Source organism: Parus major, chromosome Z (assembly GCF_001522545.3).
Source record: "Parus major isolate Abel chromosome Z, Parus_major1.1, whole genome shotgun sequence".
NCBI lineage: Eukaryota > Metazoa > Chordata > Aves > Passeriformes > Paridae > Parus > Parus major.
Window position 1 is genome coordinate 28,095,236 of NC_031799.1, and position 10,408 is coordinate 28,105,643.

Sequence of the window (10,408 nt, forward strand, 5' to 3'; positions counted from 1 at the left end):
CCTTCCCTTCCCTTCCCTTCCCGCACCTTCCCTTCCCGCACCTTCCCGCACCTTCCCTTCCCTCTCTCAAAGTATACCCTTAAAAACAAATATAGTACTGTTTCTGACATCAGGAATTGCAGTCTACCCTTCTAAGTACACTAAATGGTACTTAGTACCTGCAAGAGCTTTCCAGAGGCATCAGCTGCAGAATAATATCCTCAATATTTTGACTACTCTCAACTCATTAAATACACCTGAGCTCTGCAATGTAGTGCCTACAGCTTCCAACCTCAGGAATAAAGTAATTACTGCAGATACGATGAGAAGGTGTTTCAAAACAAAACAAAACAATTTAATTAGTTAGTCTATCAGATGCAATGTGTAAAAATGGATGTCATGGGGGCAGACTGTCAGTGAGGTCCTGAAGAGTTCCCAACTGAGTAAGAAAGGACAGTGCAGAGTGGGTCATTAGCATCAACACTGTTTTGAGACAGCAAAAAAAGCCTTAGATCTTCATGGCTATCATCCTTCTTTGCTTCACATAGCAACCCAACTTTGAATGCATATATTTACTCAGTGTGGACTGTAACAGCCTTCTCTTCCCATACAAAACTCATCAGGTGCTTTTGTACGACTGCAAAATACCTTTAAGAAAAGACATATGAATTAATTCATTGCATAACTGCAAAGTGTATTTTATACAATAAAAGAAATCAATAATTAGAGTTAGGAGGAGACACATCAGTGTCATCTTTTAATTTCTTAGATTTTACTTCTCCTGCTAAATCAAATAAAGGCATTACAAACCTTAGTTTAAGCATGGACATTCATACTGTTAAGTTGTGTCTCTCTCCATGTGGGGCTTGTTCCCAGGCATTGTGTTCAAATTATTCAGTGATTTCACTAAAAATATTTCTATATTCTCTTTTAGTGAATATAGATTTTTCTGAATAGAACTACATATATTCCACCAGTAACAGAATAGCAATTAACATGGTTGTCACTCAAAGAAATTCCAGAGAATTTTCAGAAATACAGTTTCAGGTGATAAAGCAACTTTTACCATTCAAGTAAAGGATGATATCTTAGAGCTGACTGTTGCCCAAAATTAGAACTTGTTTTAGGAGGAACCTCCTAAAATTCTTTCATGAGCTGGCATTTAAACACATTTATTTAAAATTTGTTTCTACTGAAAAAGCTTGGAATAACCAGAAAATGAAAGAATTGCCTTTCCCCAAATGCTATGCCTCTCGACTGATAGGATGAGAATATGAATTTACTACCACACAGTAGGCAGGTCATACTAGCTACTTTCCTGTATATTTATTTGAAATTTGAGATATATAAAACTATGCATAGTTCTAATACCTAGAGGTAAGGTAAAGCTGTAAGGTACAACAATAAATGATAAATCTTAAGCAAGTCTTTGAAATTGCAACTGTGAGAGAACGACACACACAGGACTTTTGTATACTTGGTGACAATGCCATGTCCTCAGGATGTCCTGGACCAAATTCGTATTGCTGTCACTGCTCTACTGGCTAATTCTGTACATATTCCATGACTAACTTTCTTTAAAAGACTGTATCTCAGAATCAGAGTGCCTGATGTTGAAAGGGACCTATGGAGGTCAGCTGGTGCAACCCCATGTTTGGTCCAGTGCAACTGGTCATGCAGATTCACCTAGAGATGTTACCCAGGACTATATCCACGGACTTGAATATCTCCAGAGATGACAATGCCATCACCTCTCTGGGCAACCTGTGCCAGGGCTCAGTTAATCTTACCATGAAAAAGTATTATCTGGCATTCAGACAGAACTACCTGTTTCATTTTTTTTCCTTTGCCACTGGTCCTGTGGCACTGAGGAGAGCCTGACTCCATCACCTCTGCCTGACTCCCATCAGCTATGCAGTATATGCAGTAGTCAGATCCCCCTGAGCAGTCCCAGCTCTCTCAGCTTCTCCTCATAGGAGAGATGCTCACACACATCATCATCTGTGTGTCCCCTTGCTGGGCTCTCAGTGTGTCCATGTGTCACCTGTACAGGGGAGCCCAGGAGGGGATGGAGCACTCCAGAAGGCAAGGACGCCCACCCTTGACTTAATGGCAAGCCTTTGCCTAACGCTTCTCAGGATACCATTAGCATTTCTTGTCACAAAGGACCCATTTCTGCCTCCTGTTCAACTTGCTGTCCACCAGGAACCCCAAGGCCTTCTCAGCAGAGCTCTATTCCAGCCTACCAGCCCCCAGCCCATATCCCAAATGCCTGGGGTTTTTTCTCCCTCAGTACAGGACTTTGTCCTTTGAACTAAGGATATGGAACATATCCCTTATTTTCTGGATCATATTTTAGAAGTCTATGATTCATTTAGTTTTAAGGACAAAACCAGCCAAGGATGAGAAATAAATTGCAGTAAAAATATATGTATTTATGTTGCTTTCTCCAAGAAACCAAAACCCATTTCTAACAGACACTGAAATCTTAAAGTATGATTAAAGGAAGACAGAAAAAGAAGAAGCTACTTAGCTACAGGGGTCAACTGAATTTTCAGTTAAGTCCTTAACAGATACTGATATCCCTAAGTTTCCATTTTCCTAATCAAGAAGCAGATATCTGACTTGGCACAACCTCTAACCAGACCAGGTGGAAATCAACTGTTGGCGTGACCTAATTTATGAAAGCTTGGAAAACTAGGCATAAAACAGTTCTTAAAAATAGTATTAACAGCTTATTAAAGTATTTCTCTTCCCTGTATCCAACTGAGATTTCGTTGCAATCCAAAAGCTTTTTGGGGGAAATATCTTGGAAGAAAACACCATGGAGCTGGAACTGTATCAATCACCATATCAGCAGTGTTAATTTTTTTTTTTTTTTTTGTGCCATTTTAACATTTTTCTGCCTCTTTTCTCATACAAAAGTCTGGATGAATACTCTATACACTCAACATTGTCAATAACTGAACATTCACAAAATTTAACAATAGCTGTAGGTCTTATGAATAGAAAAGCAATTTGAAACTCACCAGTTCTAGTGAGGCACCACTTACACATTTCTGAGACTGAAGTGTTTGTTTCACTACATATGCTGGGCATTGCCAACAATAAGTCTCGATCCAGCCTCCCAAGACTCATTTTGTAATACACAGGATTTTTACATAATAGTCCTTACACCAAACTATTCTCACTTAACTGGACAATCAGCTCCCTACCACCATCAGGACCAGAGACTTTTGCTCTTCCCCAAATGCAGCAGTAAGAAAGGAACTCCTGATCCCCTGAACTTCTGCATCTCAGAAGGAAGAGGTGTGGGAATGAAGGCTTCTGCAGTTGGTCTCAATTTTCCACTTTTAAAGACATCTACTGTCCTCTCTTCCCCTACTTAGATGGTTTGCTTGAAATACAATCGTACATGTACTTTGCAAGCCTTTAACCCTCTCCTGCCTCATTGCAGCTATATACATTCTCTCATAACTTCCACAAATTACAAAAAGACAACATGTAACAGCAGGGTCATGCAAACGAATAAAAAAAAAATCCCTTTTTTTTCCATTATGTCATCACTATTACTACATGGTGCACAAATTATAAAAATCTAGTTGAAGACAGAGAAAATTCTTAATTTATGGTGCATTTACTCTTCCTTTCAACACTCTTCTTCCTTTGCCTAACATTTTTGTTTATCATCTATTTAGAATATAATGATAAGAAAAAGGGAAAAATCCAGTTTCCTGCATTCTCACCCCCATCCCACCTACGCACATACATACATGCGACTATATACTCCCAAGTCTCCTCTTCATTCCAAGTTGCACTCTTGCCCTTTAAGTATCTTTTCATTCCACTCTTTCTCAAGACCCCTCGGATTCTTGCTTTACCACTACTAAGCCTCAGCACCTGTGCAATGGGAGCTCAGGCCCTGCTTGGCCTGTTCAGAGAACAGGAGCTGTCTCCTCAGGACACAGACCACAGAAAGGCTTAAGCATGCATTTGTACAGAAGGTTGTCATCTGCTGTGCAGAAAGTAAGGTGGCAGTGAGAGAAGAGGGAAGTACACAGCAGTGGATATGCCTATTATATCTCAGCAAACCTGCTGACAGACCATGTGTTGTTTGTGCAAGTACCACTTTCTCTTGCTGAGGTATTAGGTGCTTAGAGGGCCTTAGACACACTTCTTTCTCTAAGACCTAATCCTGAAGCCAATACATCCCCTTTACCTTCTCAGATACCCTGTCACCATTCCACCTGACAGAGGTTAACTTAGTTCTGCTAAACAGTTTTTACCAGCCTGTCAGAAAGGCAAGTAGATTGTGTCCTCAATCCATTTTGCACTCTTTATCCATTTTCCAGAACTTTATTCTTTTACTTTTAACTAAAAATATAAAAATAAAAAGTTAGCTTTTATTTTCCCCCTTCAGTGTGCAGACTTTCTCTTCTTGCTCTATAAAAGCAGACTTTCTCTTCTCATTCTATAAAAGCATCTATGACCTCCAAGCCAAACTTGTATTTCTGCTGTAAAAGTAAGGAGAATATGTTTCCTACAAATAATTTATTTGTGTCTTTCCTATAACAGGTCTTCTGTACTGATAACCTATTCTAGTTTTTCCCATCAGGTTAAGTATTTCTCTAAGGGACAGAGAACTCCAAGATTAAATGAATTCTCTCTTGGCTCTCTGACATCTGGTTAGTGGTGAGATTCCTCCCCTCCCTAATAACATGAAGAAAAAAATAGAAAAGTGAGGGATGGTAACAAAAAAGCTGTTAGGAAGGGAAATGGGATCTTACAATACCTCTTCAGTATGAAATTATCTTCTTTACTGGTAGTGTTGGGGGGAAACTTCATTTTTACTCAGTTTTACACAATCATCCTAAAAAGCACTTCAGCTGCCACTACTTGATGTACCTTCTCTTTATCTAGGTCCTCCTTTTTTCACTTTACCTAGGTTAAAATTTCCAATGTGGTGGATACACTTAGCATTTTTTAAATCTGTATGTTTATTTCTTTGCTTTCTAAAGATATTGGGACAAAAGTAGCAGGGCTAGAGAGTGTTCAACAGGACCCTTGAAGCCTTATTTACATTCTTGAACAGCAAAAATGCAGGTATATTTAGGAAATACATGTATTCAAAAATACAGATATCTTCAGATACCACTGAGGCAAGAACAAGGGCAAAGAGAAGGGAAGGGGCACAAATATATCAGGACCACACTTCTAACTCAGTAAGTGAGGAGTTGTCCAGGAGATGAGGGACATATACTACATCTCCTGGTGCTTAAGAAATTCCGATGTTTGTCTGAATAGATATCCCTCAAAAAAGGCTTCTTGTTAATAATACTTGGAGCAGAGTCAGTATGTTTTCATCCTTCTTTAAAACATTTAGCCTCATTGAAATTTCCAACTCTGTTTCACTTTTAGAATGTGGGTTTTTTCTACGTACAAATCAGGGTATGGTTCTCTTTTCATGTGCTCCTCTCAGTTTTCAGTTATGGCAAGGAAAAATATTGAAACAGCAAAGATTGACTTGCTCCAAAGACTAAGGTAAATTGAGATGGAAACGACTGCTGAAAATTATTGTCAAAAATGTAAAGTCATGATTGTGAGAGGTTAATTTTTTTCTGATTGTTATCATGCTGAGATTACCATCTCAGGAATACCTTCTGGAGTGAACAGCTGATTTGTTTCAATATTTAGGAGCAGTTCTTTTATGATGTTCCTTTGCTTAACAAAGAATGTACTTAGCATTTGTGATCATAATTGTTCTTTCAGGAAATAGTATGCAAAGAGTTGGTTTAGGTGCCTTTTGTGTACCTGTTCTTTGATTTATTTGCTTTTTTGGGGTCACTTTTAACTTTGCAAACATGTAGGTCACTACAAACTTTAAGAATAACAAGCTAAGAGTTCCTGTTTCTTGGGGCCCAAGGGCAAATAATATATGCTTTATGCTTGGGTTCAGTATTTTTTCCCCCATGGGAGGGTTTTTTCATTATTTGTTTAGTATCAGTAAAGTTGTTGGGCTAGTATACATTTCTTTGACAGTCAGTGTTATAATAGCCTTTTTCCTCATGAACATCTTGTTTTCCAACTTGGGAAGTCACTGTTTAAATTCCACTTGAATGGAATATGCTCTTATGCAAGTGATACAAGAGGAAAGAAATTAAGCACAAAAAGCTCATCCCACATGACCATCCTTGTTATTTTTGACAGGAAGCCAGGTGAGAAGCCAGGAAAGAGGAGCTGATATCTGGATTCCAATAGTGGAGAAGTTCAGTGCACTGATAATGATACTTTTGACCTTGCACCTGCAATCAAGACCAATGTTGAAGGGTAGGTGCACATGGGAAATGTTGACAGTGTTCTGCATTCCCTGCAGCAAATGAACAGTCAGAAGAGTAGGAAGCCTTGTAAGTGAGGTAATGTGTTTCTGAAGTGTGATGCTATTTTAAAAGTAAATACTGACCTCATGGTCTTAGAAGTGCAAGAGATGTATTAGTTGTGAAAGAAAGGTCTTTCACCTTTGTCTCTCTAGTAAGAATCCAGTATGTATGAGCAGAGACTGAAGGCTTATTAATTTGTGAACTTATTCATAAGACTTATGTGAAGTGAAGCAATGGACTCAGAATCTAATTTGGATTAAAAGGGATCTCTTGAGGTTATCTGGCACAAATCCCAAGACAGAGACAACTTCAAAGTTCCGTTAGAATGCTCATAGCCTTATCTGATATCTCTAGCAATGAACATTCCACATTTTCTTTGGTATATCTGTTTTTGTGTGTAATGAACCTTGTAAAAATGTGCTCAGCTTCTACCTGACATGCAGTTCCTCTGGGAGAGTCACATGCTAATTCTCATCAGGAAGGTCAATATTTAACATGCAAAGAGGATGACTTCTCTTGCTTTTGTATCAGATTAATGATAATGCCAGTGGACCACACGCTGCCTTTTCCCATGTAATTAAGTTCTATTGAGTTTTTCAAAAGCTGCTCTTCTTTTCTTGAATATTCAGTTATCTTGGGGGAGGGATGGGACAGGGGTGGGGATGAGAACAGAGAGGGAGAAGACCTTTTTTGCCTTTCTTCCCTTGCTGATTAGCTAATAAAGGAAAAAACAATGTCTAGGAAAAGAAAGTTCTAACATATGAGCAAAATACCTCTTATCTCTAGAACAGAGTATCCCACTAAATATATGCATCTCTGTTTAGAAACCTTTAATGAGAAGTATCCTCAGGGAAAAGATTTCTTTCATTTCATTTAAGAATCACACATTTTATCATCTGAGAATCCGTAGGTCATATTAAAATTCAGACAAATATCTGCATATTTTAAATGTCTGCCTGAATACTGAGATCATTTGTCAATGTCCTCTCTGAATTGTTAGTCAGACAGTTGTGCACATTATTTGAGACAGCAAATGAACTGTTTGGGTTGCTATAGTTACAGCCATGGAGAAGATAAATTTCTGCAGCTACTATCTTTCTTGAGGGGCTGGGGCAGAGAAAGATAATTGAAAAACTAAAAGTTAATCCGACACATTAGGGTAGGGTCAGAACTGTAACAAAGCTTTATGTGTGCACTTCATTATATACGTGGAAGGAACAATGTATCCATAAAAGTAAATAAATATTGATGGATGCTTCCATTACATTCCCTTTCTCTAAATTTATGCTGCAATTTGTACCAGTCAGGTAGCAGTGATTGGGCTTGTTCAACCAGCAGGAATTGTTAATTTGGACAGTTATCTGATTTAGAACAGCATGATGAGGTGATAATTTCCTCCAAAATTACCACTAGCATTTTGGGTTCGTAGAAAAGCAGAAACACAGAATAATTTAGGTTGGAAGGGATCTTAAAATCATCTATTCTATCCTGCCTGCTCAAGCAAGGTCACCTACAGCATTTTATCCAGGACTGTGGCTAGTCAGATTTCCTGTGTCACCAAAGATGGAGACAACCTCTCAGAAAAAAAGTTTCCTTGTTTTTACCCTGAATTTGCTATTTTTTAATTTGTGCTCATTGCTTTGTGATCTCTGGGCACCTTGAAAAAAGTTTAGTTCTGTTTTCTTCATTTCCTCCTGCCAGATAGTTATACACAATAATAAGATGCTCCTTGAGACTTTTCCACAGGCTCAACACTTGCAGCAATCTTCACATATGACAAATGTTCCAGTCATTTCATCATCTTTGTGACCCTGAGGTGGATATGCTCTGTGAAGTCTGTGTCCTGCCTGAACTTCAGAGCCAACACTAGACACAGTATTCCAGACATGGTCTCATCAGTACTGATCAGAGAGGAAGGATTACCTCTGTTGAAAGGGCTGGCAATGCCCTTTCTAACACACCTTAGGACACTATTCTTTTTTGTTGTAAGGGTCCACCATTGGTTCATGGTTAACAAGGTGTCTACCAGGACCCAGACTCCTTTTCAGCCAGGTGACTTCTCAGCTGAATGAGGGACTGGGGTTATTTATTGCCAAGGCAGGATTTTGCTCTTCCATTTGTTAAACATAACATCCTTCTATTGCCCAACTCTCCAGCCTGTCATGAATGCTTTGAATGGCAGCACAATCATGTCAGGTATGAGCAGCTTTTCCCAGTTCTACACCATTTTAAAGCTCCCCGAGAGTACACTCTCTTCCATCATATGGATTATCAATGAAGCTCTTAAACAATAATGAAAAGTATTTCTTCAGTAAAATGATCTCTTTTAATAACCAGGTGACCCTCCTAGTGGATGAGGGAAAAGCTGTGGGGAATGTTTCTATCTGGACTTCAATAAAGCCTTTGGTACTGTCTCCTACAGCACTCCTGGAGAAGCTGGAGCTGCTGAAGAAAGTACACCTCATCATAGTAAGCAATCAGGTTCTATAAGAATTATTTCCCTTTTGTAAATCCATGCTGGCTAATTTCAATCTCCTGCTTTTCTTTCATGGGTATGGAAATGTTTTCCAGATGAAATTGAGATAAAACACATTGAACTGTATTTTCTGAATATTCCCTTGACCTTCTTCAATATAGGAATGTCCTTTCCTCTCTTCCAGTCTTCTGCAACCTCTCCCACTTGCTGTGACTATTCAAAGATAATCAACAATGGCATCACAATGATGTGAGCCAGCTTCCTCAACACTTGTGATGCCAAGGGCCAAAGGCTATGGACTTCCGTAATTTATTTAAGTGCTCCCTACCCTGGTGCTACTGCACTGAGAGCAAGTCTTCCTTGTTCCAGACTTTCCTTCTGGTGTCTGAGTCCTGCATTTTCTGGTGGCCAGTTCTACTGGTAAAGACTCAGAAAAAAAGACACTAAATCCATTTCCACCTCCTCCCTGTCCCTCACATATGGTGGGCTGAGAGCAGACTTTATTTTCATCTTTTTTTTCCTCTTCTTTCTTAAAAGCATCATATGATGTTCTTTCTTAGGTCCTAGTATGTTGCTTACTGGGGCCGCAGGATCATGTCCAGAGAAGCTAGTTACGAGTGACTGACATGAGACTCCAACAAGACGGGTTTCTGCTCAGGAAACCATTTATTCAGCACAGGAACAAACTCAGCTTAGATCCAGAGAGAGAGAGAGCACTGAACAGAGGCAGGGAGATGGGTTTTGTGGGACAGAACAAGGGTGGAGTTTAAGGTCAGGGACTAATAGGAATGTAGCAAGGGAGAAACCCCAGGAGCACAGAACCAGTCAGAACTCCCTGGGCTGCCACCCCACCAGGGTCTGGGGTGGAGCAATTCTTCCTGGGCTCACAGGGGACATCCCCTGAGGAAGAGGAATGGAATCCACTCTTTTGAGGCTTTAAAACCATGTCTCTCACTTCAACAATGCATATCTGAAACTAAATCTTTGCCTCCCTGGGCAGGGGGCACCTCACACTAGTAGTCTTTCTGTACATGATAAAAGCATTAGAAGCCTAGCATACTCAAGTTCTCTGAAAAAACAGTCTTGGCATATGAGAGACAATAAATTTGCTGTTAATTCCTTATCTAAACTGCCAAATTCAGGCCATGCCTCATTGTTGTCCTAATTTATAAGTTGGCCACATTAGTTCTGAGAGTCTGATCAATTCAGGTTCTGAAAGCAATGAAATTTTGCCTGTTAATATTTGCCAATTTTTCAATATTAAGCCTAAAGGGTAATCTCTAGGTATTTGAGTTGTATATTCACATGGGAAGTCACACCTCACTGTCCACTAAATGGGACAAAACCACAGAAATAAAGTGAAGCAACCTAAAGACAAGCACTAATAAGCAGGAGGAGAGAACAAGAACTGCACAGGACTCAAACTCACATCTTCTGGACCAGCAGTGTGAGGCCTTACTCACTGTGCTACCCTGGCCACCACAGTGCTAAAACTCTGCTCTTTCAGGGGGCATTACCATACCACTTTATGAGCAAACGACAAAGAAACAAAAAATTCCCATTGGACCCTCTCATA